Below are 18,897 nucleotides of genomic sequence, written 5' to 3' on the forward strand. Positions count from 1 at the left end.
TGCAGTAGCTGCTGCAGAACACATCCATGTGTGGGCTGCTCTAATCTCTGCTAGCTGGCTGGGATATCCAAAGGGACTTGCCTAGGCAGCTGAAGTAATGAGCTCTTGTGTCATCTCTCCTCTGTGCCATCTCTCTGGAGCAGAATGGCAAGGCTTCTCACTGATGGATGGTTTGATAGTTGGACTTGATGGTCTTAGAGGTCTTTTTCAACCTTAATGATTCTGTGATCAACTTTTGTCAAGCTGCAATTTTCCTAATCATTCCTTCTGTTTGTGTTACGTCTCTTGGCCAGTTCCTTATCTCTGAGTATGCTTTGTCTTTCACTGCGTGATCTCTTAGCTTCCTCTACAGCCTCTTGGGAGGGACTTTGTCAAAGGCTGTTCAAAAACTGAACTAGTTCCATCATCCTGCTCTCTTATCTACCCTAGTTTTGACAGGCTATTCAACAGGATTGGGATGGGGAAGCTGCATTGATGGTACCATGGAGCCTCTCTAGAGCAGTACCTTTAATAGTGCTTATTAAATGCCAGGGTTTGTATTTACTTAATTAGTGAGAGAAGAATTCTTTATGTCTTTCCCAGCTTTGTGTCCCGGTGGCAATCTTGCTTTGACATTTTTCTTGAATGGGTCAAATCTGAGTGAATTAAAATGAAAGCAGGAGAGCTTTTTAGAGGCAGCATTCAATAGCTTTTCCTTCTGAGCAGAATTCAATGACATCCTTACAGCCAATTCACTTTTCCTGTTTTCTGCTTCGTCTTTTTCTTTTCCATCTGCTGTCTGTTTTATTGTTGAAGCCCATAAATGGGGAGGAGATAATGGCTTACAATCAATGCCCACGGACCAGACAGTTAATCTGAACTTAACTAAAAGTCAATATTTAGCTGCACCTTATCAATGGAGAAATGTCAAGCACAGAGGCAGACATGAACACATTTCCCACTGATGCCTTTTGCTTATGCGTCGGTGTTCAAAGCCTCGTGGAAGAGTTTCAGCATCAGATAAGACAAAATTGCCTTTAAGGGAAAACCCACCTAAGAAATGGCAAACTCCTGTCTGCAGAGACGAGTTTAGGAAAGGAAAACACCCCTCAGAAATTCATTCTAATCTCTCCCTGCACATTCCATTGGTCACCTTCCAGTCTGTGATGCGAGCAGTTGATAGTTAAACACTGCAGGCAGTCTTTAAGAGATAGCAGCAGGAAATGTTTTCTTGCTGAGTGAAGTCATAATTTGTTGTCACCCAAACCAAACCTGACATACTGCACTTGGAATTCAACAGTAACTCAGGATTTTAATATGTGTGAGGTGCCAGCTGGGAGTGGTGCTGGGGTGCAGGAACCAATCTCACAGCAAACAATTTTGGTAATTAAAGTTTGTTAACTTATCAGCTCACAATGAGCATCACATTCATAGAACTTGCAATTCATTCTGCTGTCTTAATTTCTGTAGAGGAACAACTACTGGGAGTACACCAGTAAAGAATCTAACCCTTGGCTAGAAATGGGAACTGCTTCGTTTGTGCCCATTGCCACTCACCATGGGTGATCTCTTGATTTGAAGATATGAATTGGGTGGCAGTGTGGATCTGCTTGAGGGTAGGAATGTTCTGCAAGGGGATCTGGCCAGGCTGGATCGATGGGCCATGGTCAGTGTGTATATCTGCCAGGTAGAAATTATTTCCACACAGATGGTGCTTAAGGGGGGTTCAGAACTACAAATTCTATATGTGACAGCTTGTTTTACCTAAGCTACAGAGTTGGTCATTTCATGTGAGCCAAAGATAAAGGAAATTTGCTGCTCATAAGTTATCGCTGTTCTGGTAAGTCACAGAATCATGATTTGGGTTGGAAGAGACCTTAAAGGTCTAGTTCCACCCCATCCTGTCATGGTCAGGGACACCTTAGAATCATAGAATCACCTGGGTTGGAAGTGACCTCTAAAGGTCATGCAGTCCAATCCCCCTGCAGTCAGCAGGGACATCCTCAAATACATCAGGTCAGCCAGAACCCCATCAAGCCTCATATTAAATATCTCCAGGCATGGGGCCTCAACCACCTCCCTGGGCAGCCTGTTGAAGTGTTCCATCACCCTCATAGTGAAGAACTTGTTGCTCACATCCAATCTAAATCTGCTCTGCTCTCATTTCAAACCATTGTCTCTCATGCAAACAGTCCCTCTACAGCCTTCTTGTAGCCCCCTTCAGGTACTGGCAGGCTGCTGTTAGATCTGCCTGGAGCCTTCTCTCCTGCAGGCTGAACAACCCCAGCTCGTCAGCCTGCCCTCATAGCCTGTCCACCAGCCCAGCTTGCTCAAGACCTCATCGAACCTGGCCTTGAGCACCTCCAGGGAGGGGGCATCCACAACCTCCACCATCACAGGAAGTGTTTAGGAAGAGACTTGATGGGGTGCTTGGTGCCATGGTTTAGTTGATCAGATAGTGTTAGATGATAGGTTGGACTCGATGATCTCAAAGGTCTCTTCCAACCTGGTTAATTCCCTTCCCTTCCCTTCCCTCCCCTTCCCTCCTCTCCTCTCCGAACCTCTCCGAACCAAACTGAACCTCTTCTCTCCTCTCCGAACCTCTCCTCTCCGAACCTCTCCTCTCCAAACCTCTCCGAACCTCTCCAAACCTCTCCGAACCTCTCCTCTCCTCTCCTCTTCTTCCTGGGCAACCTGTTCTGATGTTTCCCCACCCTCAGTGTCAAGAATTTCCTCCTCATCTCCTGCCTCAATCAATGGGCAGATTTAACACCTTGGTTTGTTCTTTTTCTAGCTTCCTTTTCTCATATCTTTAAATCTGATCAAGATTGGTTTGCATTTGAAGTACAAATAAAGGAATTGAAAAGTATTATTTGTAGCCTGCTGCCTATTGAGCAATGCACAAATTAAGGCTAAATAAATTCTTATGTTGGAAAATCCTGTCATGTAAAATGCAGGATATCACCCAGTTAGACTTGGAGCAAGTGTCTTTGGTTTATTTTATAGGAAAGCTTTCCCTTTTGATTTTCAAACACCAAGAAATGGAGAATCCTTCATTTTTCTTGGTTTGGTGATTACTCCAAGGAGCAATCACCCATAGCTCTTACTATGCCTTCTCTTTCAGTTCTGTTTGAATGATTGATCTTTGGTTCATTTTTCTTTAGTATGCTGAGGAGCACATTATTAACATCTGCTAGGTACTAAAGACCAGTGTCAGGTAACTGCATCTTTCTTTGGGCAAATGAAGAGATGGACTTCTTTCAAACATGCTCAACATTGAAACACTTGAACGTGTCCAGAGAAGGGCAACAAGGCTGGGGAGAGGCCTTGAACACAAGCCCTATGAGGAGAGGCTGAAGGAGCTGGGATTGTTTAGCCTGGAGAAGAGGAGGCTCAGGGGTGACCTCATTGCCCTCTACAACTACCTGAAAGGTGGTTGTAGCTGGGAAGGGGTTGGTCTCTTCTCCCGGGCAACCAGCACCAGAACAAGAGGACACAGTCTCAAGCTGCACCAGGGGAGGTTTAGACTCGAGGTGAGGAGGAAGTTCTTCACTGAGAGAGTCATTTGTCATTGGAACGGGCTGCCCAGGGAGGTGGTTGAGTCACCGTCCCTGGAGGTGTTCAAGAGGGGATTGGACGTGGCACTTGGTGCCATGGTCTAGTCATGGGGTCTGTGTTGATAGGTTGGACTCGATGATCCTCAAGGTCCTTTCCAACCTGAGTTATACTGTGATACTGTCATACTGTAACATTTGGGTAAAGGCTGGAGTTATTGCTGTGGATTCTCTTTGGAACCTCTCCAGTGTCAACACCCTTTTTCCTCATGTATGTAACAGAACTGAACTCAGTATTCCAGAGCATATCTTGCCAGAGCTGCCCACAAATGCAGAACAATTTCCTCACTCCCAGCTGCTCTTTTTCTTTTGTCCAGGGCTCAAAGAGTGCTTTGGATGCAGCATTGTACAGACATCTCATGCTTAGCCTGTGATCAGTCATAACTTACAGATATGTAGCTGCTGCCTTCCAAAGGTCTCATCCCTTCCAAGTACAACTTCTGTTCTTTATTCCCAACTTTATAACTCCATAACTGCTCAGGAAGAATTTTTGAGACACAAAATGCTTGGAAACTGAAGAAGTGATCAGGAGAAGTGCCACTATTGCTTGTGTCAGGGTGCTGTGGACCAGAGGCTCCATGGGTGGGGAGAGCTGGAGCCCAGCCCTGCCACACTGTCACTGGGGCAGGGACAGATGTTCTTGGATTGCAATAGATCAGGTCAGCCACAACCCCATCAAGCCTCACATTGAATATCTCCAGGCATAGGTCCTAGGCTGTGGGTAGGTTGAGGTGGGTCTGGAAGCTGGGCAGAGTAGGTCAGGCCTGTCAGTGCCCTGGGGACACAGTTCATCTAGCTCTGGCACAGCTGGCTGTATCTGGAGGTAGGACATAGTGGAGAGTAGGCTTCAGGTCTGGCCAGGCACAGCCACTTTTATCTTGCTGACCTGAACAGGGATGACTCTCATGTCCTGGCTACCTCTGGAGTATACTGGCAACCTTGGAGCTTGTAACTTTCCTCTCCTCACTGGCCCTGCTGAAATATCCAGTACTGGTTCTAACATCATTGTCTGGGATGACCAACTCCAGCCTGCTGCATGGAGTCAAAGTATTTGTGGTTTGTCTATGAGTCACATGTAGATGTCTTGCCTCTGAAGCCTTCAGAGGTCAGATACCATTGCATCCTGGGTTTAACTCTTGGAGTGATTGTCTGCTTTTGCCATTTAGAAAGTTTGTGATCTTTTTTATAACAAAATGAACTGATTTGGTCTGATCCTGCCTCTTCTGCTCTTGGAGAGCAGTCTTCTTCTTGGGGGACAGTTCTGCCTCTCATACTTCTCTATTTCATAGACTAAGAAGGCAACATTCTTTCTAAATTTCCTATTTTTATTCTTCCTTGGCTGCCTCTTACTTGTCTACATTTTTCTGAAAGTGCAGTGTCTCAGCAGGCTCCTATACCATCAGATGTGGTGTTGAGGGACATGATTTAGCACCAGACTCAGTAGAATTAGATAGTGGTTGGACTTGGTGATCTTGGAGGTCTTTTCCAACCAAAACAATTCTGTAATTGTGTTTTTTCCTAGCTCCAGCTAAAATAAGTTACAACCTAGAGCTTGCATATGGAGCTGTCATTAATACTTGAACAGCATTTAAGTCTTGATTGCCTTAAAGATGAGGAGTTTGAGGCAGTGTATGACCATGATCGCTATATAGCTGGAGAATAACACAAATGTCAACCCTCAGCACCACATCCACATGGCTTTTAAACCCCTACAGGGCTGGTGTGCTCTGGTCATCTGCATTTTCACTTGCTCAACTGCAAAGTTCAGTTGAGGATGCTTGGTTATATTAATTGAGGAGAGCAGTGCAGTGGATTCATTGAATCATAGCATGGTGTCTATGATTGAAAGGGACCTCTGGAGATCATCTAGTCCAACCTCCTTGCTAAAGCAGGAACACCTAGAGCAGGGTGCACAGAATCTTGATGTCCAGGTGGGTTTGGAAATCTCCAGAGAAGGAGATTCCACAATTAGATTAAGGAATGGAAACAGAGATCTTAATGCATGTTTGGTTTTCATTGTTTCTGTCTTAGGGCAGCATTTTGGCTATCTAAATGCATGTACAGGCTTCTTTGTCTGCTTTGCATCCCTCAGCTGTCCAGCTCGGTATGCTCCAGGTCAGGTCATGTATAGATCATTCCTGAGCAAAGAAATTCTTTGCTTTGGGTCATGTTCAAGAGCCTTGACTTAGCACTGAAAAAGAGGAATTGTCTGAAATGGCTGCTTTTAAGTCAATGATTGCATGCTGCCAATAAATTACTGGCTGAGTGGTGGAATGAACAGGGATCTTTCTGAGTGACAAAAGAAGCCAAGCAAGGCTGAAGTGGTGTGAAGTTGTGTCAGCTCCTCACGTGGGCAGCAACTGACCTGGGGGACCTGAAAATGGTTTTCTGAAACATCTCTTGAAAAGAGGTCATATTTCATGGTGCTGACTCCCAGCTTCTCTTTGGGTGTGCTTTACATTATTTGTTGCTAAGAGCCAGCTATACAATACAGTAAAAGGCATGATAGGTCTGTGTTTGACAGATGTCTTCTGCTTTATTCAACCATCATAAGTAAGGACTTAGCATGACCGCGCTAAGTGGAAAGTGCACATTTTTGGGGGGGTTGAGTTTGGCTTTTTGGTTTTGTTTAATTTATTTGTTGGTTGGGTTTTTTGTTGGTTTGGTTTGTTTTTTTTCCCAGAACTACTATTAATTGTCTAACTAAACCCTGTAAGTCCCTGAAAGGTAGTAATGTGAGGGCTGGTCCATTGTCCCTAAGAACAAGTGATAGAAAAGGAGGAAATGGACTCAAGCTGCACCAAGGGAGGTTTAGGCTGGAGATTAGGAAAAATTTCCTTGCTGCAAGAGTGCTCAGGGATTGGCACAGGCTGCCCAGGGAGGTGGTGGAGTCCACGTCCCTGGAGGTGTTCAAGAAACATGTGGCCACGGCACTTGGGGCCATGGCTTAGTGACCGTGGTGGTGTTGGGTTGATGGTTGGGCTCAATCTTGAAGGTCTTTTCCAGTCAAAACTATTCTGTGATCCTATGAGAAAATATTTTTGTCTCGTATGGATATTTGCACCCAGTAAATGACCTTGCTTATCCTCTTTGGGATTTTCTGGGAAACCATTTTTTCTCCAGCAAGAAGACACTTTGACATTCCTTTCATAAGCACTGATATGCTGCCAAGTATGAGATGAAGGCTAAAGGAGAACTGAAAGTATTTTGTCTTGTTGCAAAATGTCTCTGGGGTCTTCTGTTGAGCAGTGAAACCGAGTGACTGAAGTCTTTTCTTGACCATTTCATGTGTTTAAAGAGGACTTTGCTGCTCAAGTGGTGTACATTTTCTTGAAAGCCAAGGATTCCATATAGAAAGAATGGGAAGAAATAATGTTTAAGGAATGCAAATGGAGGTCCATGATTGAAAATGAGCCACAGAATGCTGCTAATAGTTTGGGGTGGAACAGTGTGCTGAAGCAGGGCTAGAAACTATTTCAATATTGTCTTGGAATCTTGCTTGGTCAATAGTTGCAGTTAGCAAACTTACCCTTGTCTGAGACCATCTAAAGAAAGCTTAAGGACTGGAGAAGAGGAGGCAGAGGAGGAGACCTCATTACTCTCCACAACTCCCTGAAAGGAGGCTGGAGCCAGGTTGAGGTTGGTCTCTTCCCTCTAGTAAGAAGAGATAGGCGGTGATGAAGTGGCCTCAAGTTGCACCAGGGGAAGTTTAGGTTGGAGATTAGGAAAAATTTCTTTGCTGCCTGAGTGGTCAGGGATTGGAACAGGCTGCCCAGGGGGGTAATGGAGTCACCATGCCTGGAGCTGTGTGGACATGGAACCTTGGGACATAGTTTAGTGGCCATGGTGGTGCTGGATTGATGGTTGGACTTGACTTTTGGGGACTTCTCCATTCAAGCTGATTCTATGATTCTACAACTGTAGATCCAGTTCAGAAAAAGATATGGTCGAGGAACTCTCCTGGGTCTTTTCTGTTGCTTTTGACCTGCTCCTGTGTCACTGGGGGCAAGCAGAAATCTGCATTGGCATTAATTCATGTGAGTTACAGTGTTAGACTCATAGAATGCATTGGGTTGGAAGAGACCTTTAAAAGTCATCTAACCCACCCCCCCTGCAGGGAGCAGGGACATCTCCAACTAGATCAGGTTACTCAGAGCCCCACCACCTCTGCTCTTGAATGTCTCCAGGGATGCAGATTCCATCACCTTTAGTGCCACATTAACTAAGGAGTGGCTGAACATTTTCTGCAGTAGAGGAAGGAACAATTCTGTAGCTGTGTGTGTGGAGCCTGTAGCTCCATGGCTAGCAGCTCTGTTTTCCCTCTTACACTGATCTGCACATTTCAGGTCACTTTATTGTATTGCAGTTCCCGTTCTGCCGGGTGGCTTCAGTGCTGCCCTCTTCCTGCACTGCCCACAGTGACCTAAGTGGGGATGGTACTCTTGGCACCAAGCTGTGGCAAATACTGTGGGATCAAGAAGCTGAAAGCACAGCCAGAACAGAGGCTGGGGCAAACAAAGGTAGCAGAGCACAGTTGGTTTGCTGGCATATTATTCCTTTTGTTAATCAGTGCTGACAGTAAAACCCTTCCCAATAAGTCACTTGAGTTAAGGATGATTTCTTTCTGAAGAAAAGGTCATTAGCACCTTTTGTTAGCAGCATCAAGGTTGCCTGCATATAAAGGCTCCGGCTGAAGGTCAGGCACAAGCAGTTAATAAGATTCAGATGGTATCTGAACTGTCAGAGGGCTAGAAAATTCTTCAGCCTGACAGCAACAGCTCCTGTTCCTGGCAGGCTATAATATCAGCAAGCTCCAGTTCCACTCTCTGCTTGCTGGAGATGGTTCTGATTCACAGCAAAATTGAAATTGCACAGGAAATCAAAATGTTCCAACGCAAAGGTATGTGGCAGAGGCCCTTTTACCCCTCCAAGCCTATTTTATCATTCTGGGGGAATTTTGCAGAGTTTAGCATGTTCAGAATCTCACAGGGTGGAAAAAAAAATGTGATGGAGGGGAGAGCAACATAAAAAGATGCTTAACCCTCACTTGGCTAAATTGCAGTGCTCATAGTCTAAAGACAGGCAGAGACATTGCCTGGTGTCTCAAACACTGCATGGCAAAAAAGGCAGGAAGAGAGGAGCAATGTTGGACAGAAACACCACTCCTCAGTAAGTCCTTACTGAAGCTCTGGTGGGGATTTTTTTTGCATAGAAATGAGGTTAAATCCCTAAGCAGCTGCTAATCCTCCACTTCGAGTTGTGGAGTGTGCATGAAGATGAGGAGAGCCTTTGCACGTGTGTTTGCATGTGTGTGTGCCCATGTCCGGGGCAAACCTGGGCTTGAGTGGCAGAATGCAGGCTTCTCTGGATCGCTGGCGGACGTTGCTGTCCCCTGCTGCTTCTATCCCCCTGTCTGGCTCTTTGGAGAGGAGCTGATGGCTTTGGCTAGCAGGGCTGCCATGCTGGCAATGCATGTACAGCCTGGAAATGAGCCAGTTTCACCATCTACTTCTCTCCTGCTTGGTTTGCTGTGAGGCTGGCAAGCTACACCAACACACTACCCCCCCCCCCCCCCCTTTCCTTCTGATGGAAATAGGAAAGCTTAAATATGTTCAGTGATTGTTGTGCTGAATGTAGATACCACTGAGGGTGATAAAAGCTTCAGCAGCAAGGAGAAAAGAATGAGCTGGCAGAAATAAAGTGGCCTTCATGCTCCTTCAGCTGCACTTCTGGGCTGGTGTGATTACAAGGTAATTATATTCTGATATGTGTGAAATATATATTGTATAGATCAAATATATATATTTCCTCTGTAAAGAATATATATATTATAATCTCTGTATATAATATCTAAATACATTATCATCTTCTCTGTATATTTTATACAGTATCTATTATCTTCTCTCTATAATACAGGTTTTATCTGTTTAGATATAAATAGTTCTTAAACCCTGGCACAGGCTGCCAGGGAGGTGGCTGAATGCCCATCCCTGGAGGTGTTTCCAGGAGGCAGAGATGTGGTGCTGAGGGCCATGGTTTAGCCCCAGCATTGACAGAGTTAGAGAATGGTTGGACTCAATCTTAAAGGTCTTTTGCAACTCAAATGATTTGATGACTCTCTCTATGTATCTCCAGGTAGGCCACCTCTTGACAAAGCACACTGTGCCTGAATGTGGTAAAGAATCACAGAATGACAGGGACCTCTGCAAATCATAGAGTCCAAACCCCCTGCTAAAGCAGGGTCACCTACCCTTGAGGTGTTGATGAGATCGCTGCTCAGTCTGCTCTTTGCCAGGCTAAAAAGCCCAAAGTTTCTCAGCCTTTTCTTAAGAGAAATGTTCCAGTCCCCTCAGCATCTTCCTAGTCCTTCCACATTCTCCTTTTGGAGCTGTTCTCAAACTCACTAATTAATTCCACAACCCGTATTTGTAATTAGCATTATCATTTTCTGAATAATGAGTTTGAATTCCACAGAAACCTGGCTTCTTCTGCACCCTCTGTCTTCACACAGAAAAGCTCTTGAATAAGCACAATCTCTTCCTTATCTGTCAGGAACTCAGGCTAAGCAGCTAAGCCGAACAATTTAATTCATCTTATTCATTAAAATTCAAATAATTATCAAGTCAGAGATGTTAACTTTTGGGTTATTACAATACAGCTGGCAAACAGAGACTGCTGCGCCAACTGGGAGACTAAAACCTCATCTTTGGTGGCCAGGTAATTGTATTGAGCAGTTGAGCAAGAATTTGTCAGTACTTCTGAGCAATCTGCTTCCTGAAGCTGTTACTGTGGGTGATTGATTTAGATGTGCCTTGCACCACCCTCTGTCCTGCACATGGTATCCATGCAGTGGAGGGGTTTAGGTGCCTGAGACTGTTTCTGCCTGTCTTCAAGTCTCAGGTGTTCAGTGTAGAGAGGTGTAGGTGAACCTGCCTGGACATTGTGATCCTGGGCAACCTGCTTTAGCAGGGAGGTCGGACTGGATGATCCCCAGAGGTCACTTCCAATCCCTACAATCCTGTGACATGGATTGTGAAATGAATGTCCATTGGGAAAGGCCCATGAGCTTAGCCACACTGCTGTTCACTTACTGCTTAATTATACTTCTGCCAAAAGCAGGTTGGGTAAAGCCATGAGCAGGATGGCCTGGAAAAAGGTATCCCCAGCTGTGAGAATTGGATGGGGGTTGGAACTAGATGATCTTAAAGGTGCCTCCAACCCAAACTATTCCATGGTATGTCATAGAATGGACTCAGCTCTTACAAGGCTTGAAGAATGGTGGGAAGGAGCAATGCAAGGTATTCACAACATGTCCAGCTTGCTCCCATTTCTCAGCCAGATTTTGACTTCCAACCTACTTTGTAAGAAATAATAAAGCTTTGCCTGATCACCATGTGTCCCACTGCAGCCTAGCGTGTGTGTGGATGCAGTAGTCTGGATGATCACAGAACCATTAAAGGGCAGATTCAGTGTTTGGAAGGTGAACAAGTTTCATGTGGCTCATTGGAATGTGCTGCCCAGGGAGGTGGTGGAGTCACCATCCCTGGAGGTGTTCAAGAGTAGATTGGACGTGGCACTTGGTGCCATGATCTAGTCATCAGGTCTGTGGTGACAGGTTGGACTTGATGATCTTTGAGGTCTCTTCCAACCTTGGTGATACTGTGATACTGTGCCTCCACTCAGTGCACTGCTCCTTCTTTATATCAAACCATTCGGCTTGGGTTAAGCCATGTTACAGAATCATATATTCATTAGGGTTGGAGAAGACCTCCAAGATCAAGTCCAACCGTCAAGCCAATGCCACCATGACTACTAGTGACATGGAGTTGTTGGGTTGATGGTTGCACTTGATGATCTTGGGTCTTCTCCAACCAATTGCATGATTCTGTGAAATTCCCAGCACTATCTCTGCACCCCTTGGAAGCAGACAGCTCTCCCCAGCCTTTCACATGAACTGACTGGAAAGAGTTAAAGGAGCGTGATTGCCATGGAAATGTTCAGGCATTCATGTTTGCTGCTCCTTCTGCATCGAATGCCCTTGTGATGGAAGAGAGAGAGCAAACATCAAAAGTACCTTTTAACTTCACAATTCTTTCTAAATTTCTTTAAACTTATAGGCTATACTGCTGGCTTTCAGACTTCAAAGCATGCAGGAAGATCAGGGTCACCCAGAAAATTATTTCTTACAGTTTAATAAAATATGCATGGGAATTGTGTGACCTGCCAGGGAAATTATTTATGTGTTAGTGTAACGTTGGAGCAGTAATTACACACTTTAATTTCTTCCCTTAGCAGCTTCTTTGCCAGTAAGAACACTACTGGATCTAAATCAGGTTGGAAATACCTGCTGTGTCACCAAAGATGCAATCATCTCCAGAGTGAATTGCTTTTGCAAGTCCACAAGACAACTGTTTAGTAGGTTTCTTTAGTATTTGGGGGAAAATAAGCAACTGAGATCTCTGCCCTGTAACTCAGAGGATCTGTGATAGCTCTTGGCCAGCCTAGGTCTTCACAGTGCTGGAGTTTCTGGATATTACTTGATAGTTACAGAAGTATCTACTGCATGCTACTTCTGTGAGGGAACCACACAGCTCTTATTTATGGCCACCATTGTGAAGTACTAAGTCCCATAGGATTGGTCTCATTTGGATTTCTTTCCTTAGTGGATTTCCTCCCACTTTTTCTAATGTGTAGATGCCATTGGCACAGGCTGCCCAGGGAGGTGGTGGAGTCACCATCCCTGGAGATGTTCAAGCAATGTGTGGACATGGCACTTCAGGACATGACTTAGTGGCCACGGTGGTGGTGGATTTTGGTTGGACTGGACAGTCTTGGAGGGCTTTCCCACCCTTAAGGATTCTGTGATTGTGTGCTAGCACAAGGACATATACTCAGTCTTCTGCCTTAAAACTCCATCCAAAGCCAGGTTGGACAGGGCCTTTAGCAAGCTGGACGTATCCCTGCCCATGGCACAGGGCTGGAACTGCATGATCTTGAAGGTGCCTTCCAACTCAACCATTCTATGGTTCCGTGACTTACTATTCATATAAAGCCCTTACTAGATACAGAAAAGCTTTGTCACTTATTTCAACCCTGGCTGCCCAGGGAGGTGGTGGAGTCACCATCCCTAGAGGTGGTCAAAAACCATATGGACATGGCACTTTGGGACCTTGTTTAGAGGCCATTGTGAGATCAATCTCAGATCCTTTCCAACCTTAATGACTCCATGATGCTGTCCTATGGGTCAATGTTAAACTCATCCATGTGGCGAGATACATGTTAACAACAAATTTGCAGCTAGATACCTTGAGCAGTGGACTATTATCTGCTTTGCTTCCTACTGGGAATCAAAGTGAAACTAGTGCTGCTATCCTTTGCCATCGGCTTTCCTCATCCCACCAGCCCCTTTGCTGAGAGGCCAGGCTGGCTGTATTTGCACCTAAGGCTTTTTCCTATTCCTCAGCATACACACGTGATTATTTTTTGCATTCCATTCCCAGAGGTGAGTGACAGCAGAGCAAAAGTACCAGAGCTGCTATTCTACCTCCAGCAAGTCCTCTGAGAAGTCTCTGGCTTTAGTGAGGACCCTGTTTCCTTGGTTACATTTAGCAAATTTACATAGCAGCGTGGTGCTGTTCATCATCAGAGACACCAGAGACTTGGCCATGGAGAGAGGGTTGGGGAAGTGAGTAGCCTATGCATTTGCATCTTCTGCTTTGGAATGTTTAAATGAGGGGAAATCAATTGTCAGTATCTCCACAGCAGGAGAGAGGCAGGGTGAAATGCTGGGTCCTGGAAGCCACTAGGAATGGAATCAAGAGTGGGCAAAGTGTCTGAGTGCCAGAGCAGTTCATGTGCCTGGCTCTGGTGCTGCTCATGGATCATAGAATCACAGATTGCTTTGGGTGGAAAGGGACCTTTAAAGGTCATCTAGTCCAACCCTGCTGCAGTGAGCAGGGACATCCCCAACTAGATCAGATTGCTCAGAGCCCCATCAAGCCTAGCCTTGAATGTCTCCAGGGATGGGGTCTCCACCACTTCCCTGGGCATCCTGTTGCAGTGTTCCACCACCCTTGTAGTAAAGATCTTTTTTCACGAGAAGATGATCTTGCTCAGGACTTGTGTCCTGGCCACTCTTTCAGGTCATGTGCAGTGGTAGACTCTGCTGTTGCGTGCTCACCTGCTCACTCAGTATTGCCTTCAGCATGAGGTTGAAAGGGAGATTTTTTTCCCCAAGGTGTGTGAAGTCAGGTTGCTCTGACCACAGAGGCTGAACTAGTGAAGGCAAACCAGCAGAGGCTATCCTGGAAAGTAAAGCTCTTCATGTAAGACAACACATGGTGAGAACACCTGAAGACAGGAAGGGATCAGCCTTGTCCTAGCAGGAAGAGCTTTCCCCTGTGTCCTCCAGACACAGTGGCCCTGCAGTGAGGCCTGGAGCTGGGGGTCTCTGGAGGAGCTGCGTCCCTGTACACAAATTCAGCTGCAGGTCCAGTGAAAAATCCAAAGCTGAATTAAAACATCAATTAAATTTCTCTTGTCAGAACATTTGTGTTCAGAAATGTTTCTGCTTTGTTCCTGGTTTCCAGATGCTCTTTGTGAATTTGGGAGCTGTTTTGATTAGAAATGAAAGCAGAAGCTGTGGTGTAATCTCCAGCTGCCAGAGGAGAATGTCGTGTCCGCTGCGGGGTGGTTCCGATAGCATCAGGAGAGTGGGCAGCTGGATGCATGGATCTATGGCATGGCTTTAATAACAGTTGAAAGGCTCCTGCCAGAGCCCCCCTGTGCTAGACCCTCTAATCCCTAAAGTATATTCTCCTTTGGAGTGTCTCTGCTCAAATGATCAGTTTTGCATAGATGTAAATTCCATGCCAAGGAGATAAAAGAAGCTTGGTCGTGTTTCTTGGGTCTGAGCAATGCTAGAGGGTCTCACTCTTTGAATAGGTCACACCAGAGTTAAATGGCATCTTATCATGGGCTGGGGCTGGAGACAGTGAATTCAAGTCCTGTGCTTCCCACTTCAGTATGAGAAAAGGAAAACTTGAGGGATTCCAGAAAACATCCTCAACTGGAACAGAATCCCCCAGAATCCCCCATATCCTCTGCTCTGAGACACCAAGAAGTTGTGTGCTGTGATAAATGTTCACTGGCTTCATTCTGGCTCCAGCTTAGCTGAGGGTGGACTATGGCCCAGCACACTGAAGTGTGACTTGCTGGTGGAATCCTGCAGACAAACAGGAGTTGTGGGGTGAGGGCAGAGCTTTCTGCCATTGCTAACCATCGTTGTTTCAATCATAGAATTGTTTCAGCTGGAAAAGTCCTCTAAGATCATTGAGTCCAGCTGCCAACCCAAGACCACCACGTCCCCAGGTGCCATATGCACAGGTTTCTGGAACTTCTCCAGGGATGGTGACTCCATCAGCACCCTGGGCAGCCTGCTCCCTTCCAAGCCAAGCCAGTCTGTGAGTCTATCAAAACCTGTGGATCTAGCATGTTTTCTTTATGCATGAGCAAGAGAACGTGAGGGAGGTCTGAGCAGTACTTACATGATAGCACCAGAACCCCAGAAAATCTCCAAACTGCATGGCAGGGAAAGCACTGTGACAAACCAGTCCCCCTGGAAGAGCTGTTTGACAGTGCTGCAGAACAACCAACTGGTGGCTCTGAAACCAGAAAGGAAAACATTGTGGGTTTGCTGCAAGACAAATCTTCCTGCTTTCTGCATGCTATAAAAAGTATCCCCTTCTGGATAAATTAACCAGTTCTAACAAAACTGGCTGCTTTTTACACCCCCTAAATCTTTCTTGGGGTTTTTTTTAATGACCTCCGTGGCACAGATCCTGCCTCCCAGCAGTAATTAACCACTCTGCAAGTCACCACAAGCCAGAAGTGAATTACACTTTCAAAAAAAGAAATAATAAATCTGCAGCATCAATAAAGTTTAAGCCCCAGTAATCGAACTCGTGCTTGCTCCCCTCTTGTGTTGTCAGGTACAAATGTTACAAGGTTTTCAGTAGCTGTCAGTGACCTGCATAACAATGGTGGCTGAAACGAGCTGCAAAGAGATGAAGCCTGAGAGAAGCAGAGCTGTCCTTGAACACACCTCAAAGCAGTTCACATTTATTACCCAGCCAAGGAGATGCCTGCTTTGTGGAACTGCTTTTTTTTTTTTCTCTTCTTTTTTCCTTTTTCCCCCCTCTTCTTCCAGCCTCTTGCATAAAATGATGGGAAAGTATGCAAATAAGATTAAGCATCTTGCACTGCATTTGATCATATCTTGGAGGAAAAAAAACCTGAGGCATGCCATCATTCAGTGTTCCCTCAGGTTTTCGGTTAACCAGCAGAACGTCTACATGGAGAGCTTGATTCTGCCACTTAGGCTGGCACCAGCTGGGACTAAATCTATTCAAGTCAACAAAAGCTCCCTCAGGCATACAATGCTCAGAGAATTGAAGGCTGCACATCCATCAGTTTACAGCTACAAATCTTGCCCTACCTTTGGAGGAGATCTCTTTGCTCCTGAGGGATGACCTGCTTTGGCTGAGGAGCGATCAGGAGCAGCGTCACTGCCTCTGCTTTGCAGCACTCCTTTAGCAGCAGCTTTTCTCCCACTTTGCCAAACGACTTCACATTATCAACAACTGAATCCTTTGTGTGGGTGTGATGGTTTGTGATCAGGTTGAGCAGAAGAGCCCAAATTTATGCATGTTCCTAATCAGGGTTTCTGTTAGGATTGTAATGCAGCGTATATCATATGTGGTCATCAGGGGTGGGGACTCCACCACCTGCCTGGACAGCTTGTTCCAATCCCTGACCACTCTTGCAGCAAACAAATTTTTCCTCATCTACAACCTAAACCTCCCATGGTGCAACTTGAGGCCATTCCTCTCCTCCTGTCACTCGGTACTTGAGAGAAGATCCAAACCCCCACCTGGCTCAGCCTCATCCAGGCTAAAGAGCCCCAGGTCCCTCAGCTGCTCCTCCCCAGCCCTGTTCTCCAGACCCTTCCCCAGCTTACTTGCCCTTCTCCGGACATGCTCTAGCATCTCACTCTCAATGTGGTGCCATTCTCAAATTTCTTGATGCAAGAAAGACAAGAGGAAATGGCCTCCAGTTGCACCAAGAGCGGTTCAGTTTGGGCATGAGGAAAAATTTCTTCTCTGAAGGGGCTGTCCAGCCCTGGCTCACACTGCCCAGGACAGTGGTGGAGTCCCCATCCCTGGAGGGGTTTAAAAGCCATGTAGATGTGCTGAGGGATGTGGTCTAGTGGTGACCTGGCAGTGCTGGGTTAATAGTTGTACTCTATAATCTTAAAGGCCTTCTCCAAACAAAATGATTTTGTGCTTCTGTAACTTGGGTTTGCATGGCCAGAATTGCCACATTAAAGTGCTTAGGTTCACCATCAGTGCTTGGCTCAACTGACACCAAAATGGGGCACATCTCATTGTGTGGATCTCTGCTAGGTTTGCTGGGATGAGATCACTGTGGCACATGGTTTAATGGCCATGGTGGTGTTGGGTTGCTGGTTGGACTGGGTGATCTTAGAGGGCTTTTCCAACTGAACAAATTCTGTAACAAGTTTGATCTGAATGCTGCTCTGCAGCGGTTCCCTTTTTACATGGAGGAAACCCAGGCTTGTAAATAAGACTTCTGAAGCAGCACAATGAAAATGTTTTCTCTACATCTAAGTACACATTGCAGAGGCTGAGAACAAAGGCCATCTTTGAATTTGCTACACCCAAATCCTTTAAACCTGTAGGAAATAGATTAGTCGGAATAAGCCTTTTAATCTATTGGAAATTAATTAAGTAATCCTTACTGGGGAGAGAACACAGAACTCGGGACACAAATTGGCTTTGAAGATCAGAGGAATGAATTAAAAATTATTTTTATGGCCATCACAACATTGCAGTCAACGTTTTAGACTCTGCTGTGTTTATCCAGGCTGGAAAGATTTCTGGGGGAAATCTGGAGGAAATCCCCTCTTGCCCTCTGCCTTGGTATCTGGACGTGTGGAGAAGTGGTGCCACCGACAGCCGTGGAGTCTACCTCCCGGCACCAACCTCTTCCCTCTAGCAGAAGTGGCAGGGGAGGCAAGCAAATAAGCTCCATCCATTTCATGAGCTGAGCTGGCAATTCCTATGAGGAACAAAAGCCATGAATGGGGACACAGCTCTCAAGCTCTACCGATTTCACCTGATGTGAAGGCTGGAGCTGGAGCAGAATCAACATCAGGAGTTAACCCGGTGATTCTGTCAGGATGGTGAAGCAGCCTGCAGAGGGACTCTGGTTAGGTTGAACCTTCTTAGGGTGGGTCTTGGGGATTATTTCTGCTTTTTTCTTGTGTGGCTAGGATGACAACCCAGATGTTTGACATCTGCATAAAGCATCCCTGGCAAAAACAACAACAATTTGTTTCCAACAAAGATTAGCTGTCGGTTTGGATGAGGGTTTCACCAACCTGCTCTAGTGGCAGGGGGTTGGAACTAGATGATCTTCAAGGTCTCTTCCAACCCAAACCATTCTAAGATTCTATGCACAGCAAAGAATTAACGCAACAGAATGTCAGCATGTTTCTCTCTCCCTGCTTGCTCCCACTACTGGTTACAGGAAGCAACCTTCTCTGTGCTGGGTACCTCTGTGCACTGTTGGCACCCCATGTGCCCAGTCCTTGCACCTCGAAGCAGGGAGGTGGCAGAGTCACCATGCCTGGAGGTGTTCACAAAACGAGTGGATGTGGCACTCCAGGACACAGTCTGGTGGTCATGGTGGTGTTGGGTGGAATGTTGGACTCAATGATCTTAGAGGGCTTTTCCAACCCAAACAATGCTGTGATTTTGTGATTTCCTGCTTGTTTTCTACCAGAACTTGCCCTTAGCTCAGCAGGTGACCGTGGGGCAGGTCATATTTAGAAACAGATCTGGGTGTCTCATTCCTCTAAAGGCCAGGGAGGGGCTGGTCATGCACCTCCCTGAAGTGCTCAGCAGGGGTTTTGAAACTAATTGAAGCTTCTCCTTGGCTGCCCTCCTGCCTGCATCTGTCTTCAAGCTGTGAAAGTCAAGCACAACCTGGAGAAAAATAAACAAGGGATTTTTTTCTGGTTGTAGTTTACATTAGTTCCTTTGCTTAAACCTTGTATCAACCTCTATAGTTCATTCTGGGAGGGGCTGTTTGCCTCCATTCCAACCTGTGCTCGCAGCTCTGGTGGGAAATTTGGGCCTTAGCCCAGCAAGGTGGCTTGACCTGCTGGGATGAAGGAATTCTGAGCAGGTTCCAGTGGCACACAGAGCTCTGCTGAGAAGGT

At 45.9% G+C, this 18,897-nt stretch overlaps 1 long non-coding RNA gene across 1 annotated transcript in view; it reads left to right on the forward strand.

Annotated features, from left to right (window-relative positions):
* Positions 1 to 9,214: 9,214 nt before the first annotated feature.
* LOC137450380 (uncharacterized) overlaps positions 9,215 to 18,897 on the forward strand; it is a 29,385-nt gene continuing 19,702 nt past the window's right edge. Inside the window, exon 1 of the long non-coding RNA XR_010989580.1 lies at positions 9,215 to 9,343. This is a non-coding gene — a long non-coding RNA (uncharacterized lncRNA). The remainder of the gene's footprint in view (positions 9,344 to 18,897) is intronic.

This window comes from Melanerpes formicivorus, unplaced genomic scaffold, assembly GCF_026170545.1.
Source record: "Melanerpes formicivorus ecotype bairdi unplaced genomic scaffold, bMelFor1.0.p_v2 SCAF_35, whole genome shotgun sequence".
Taxonomy (NCBI): Eukaryota; Metazoa; Chordata; class Aves; order Piciformes; family Picidae; genus Melanerpes; species Melanerpes formicivorus.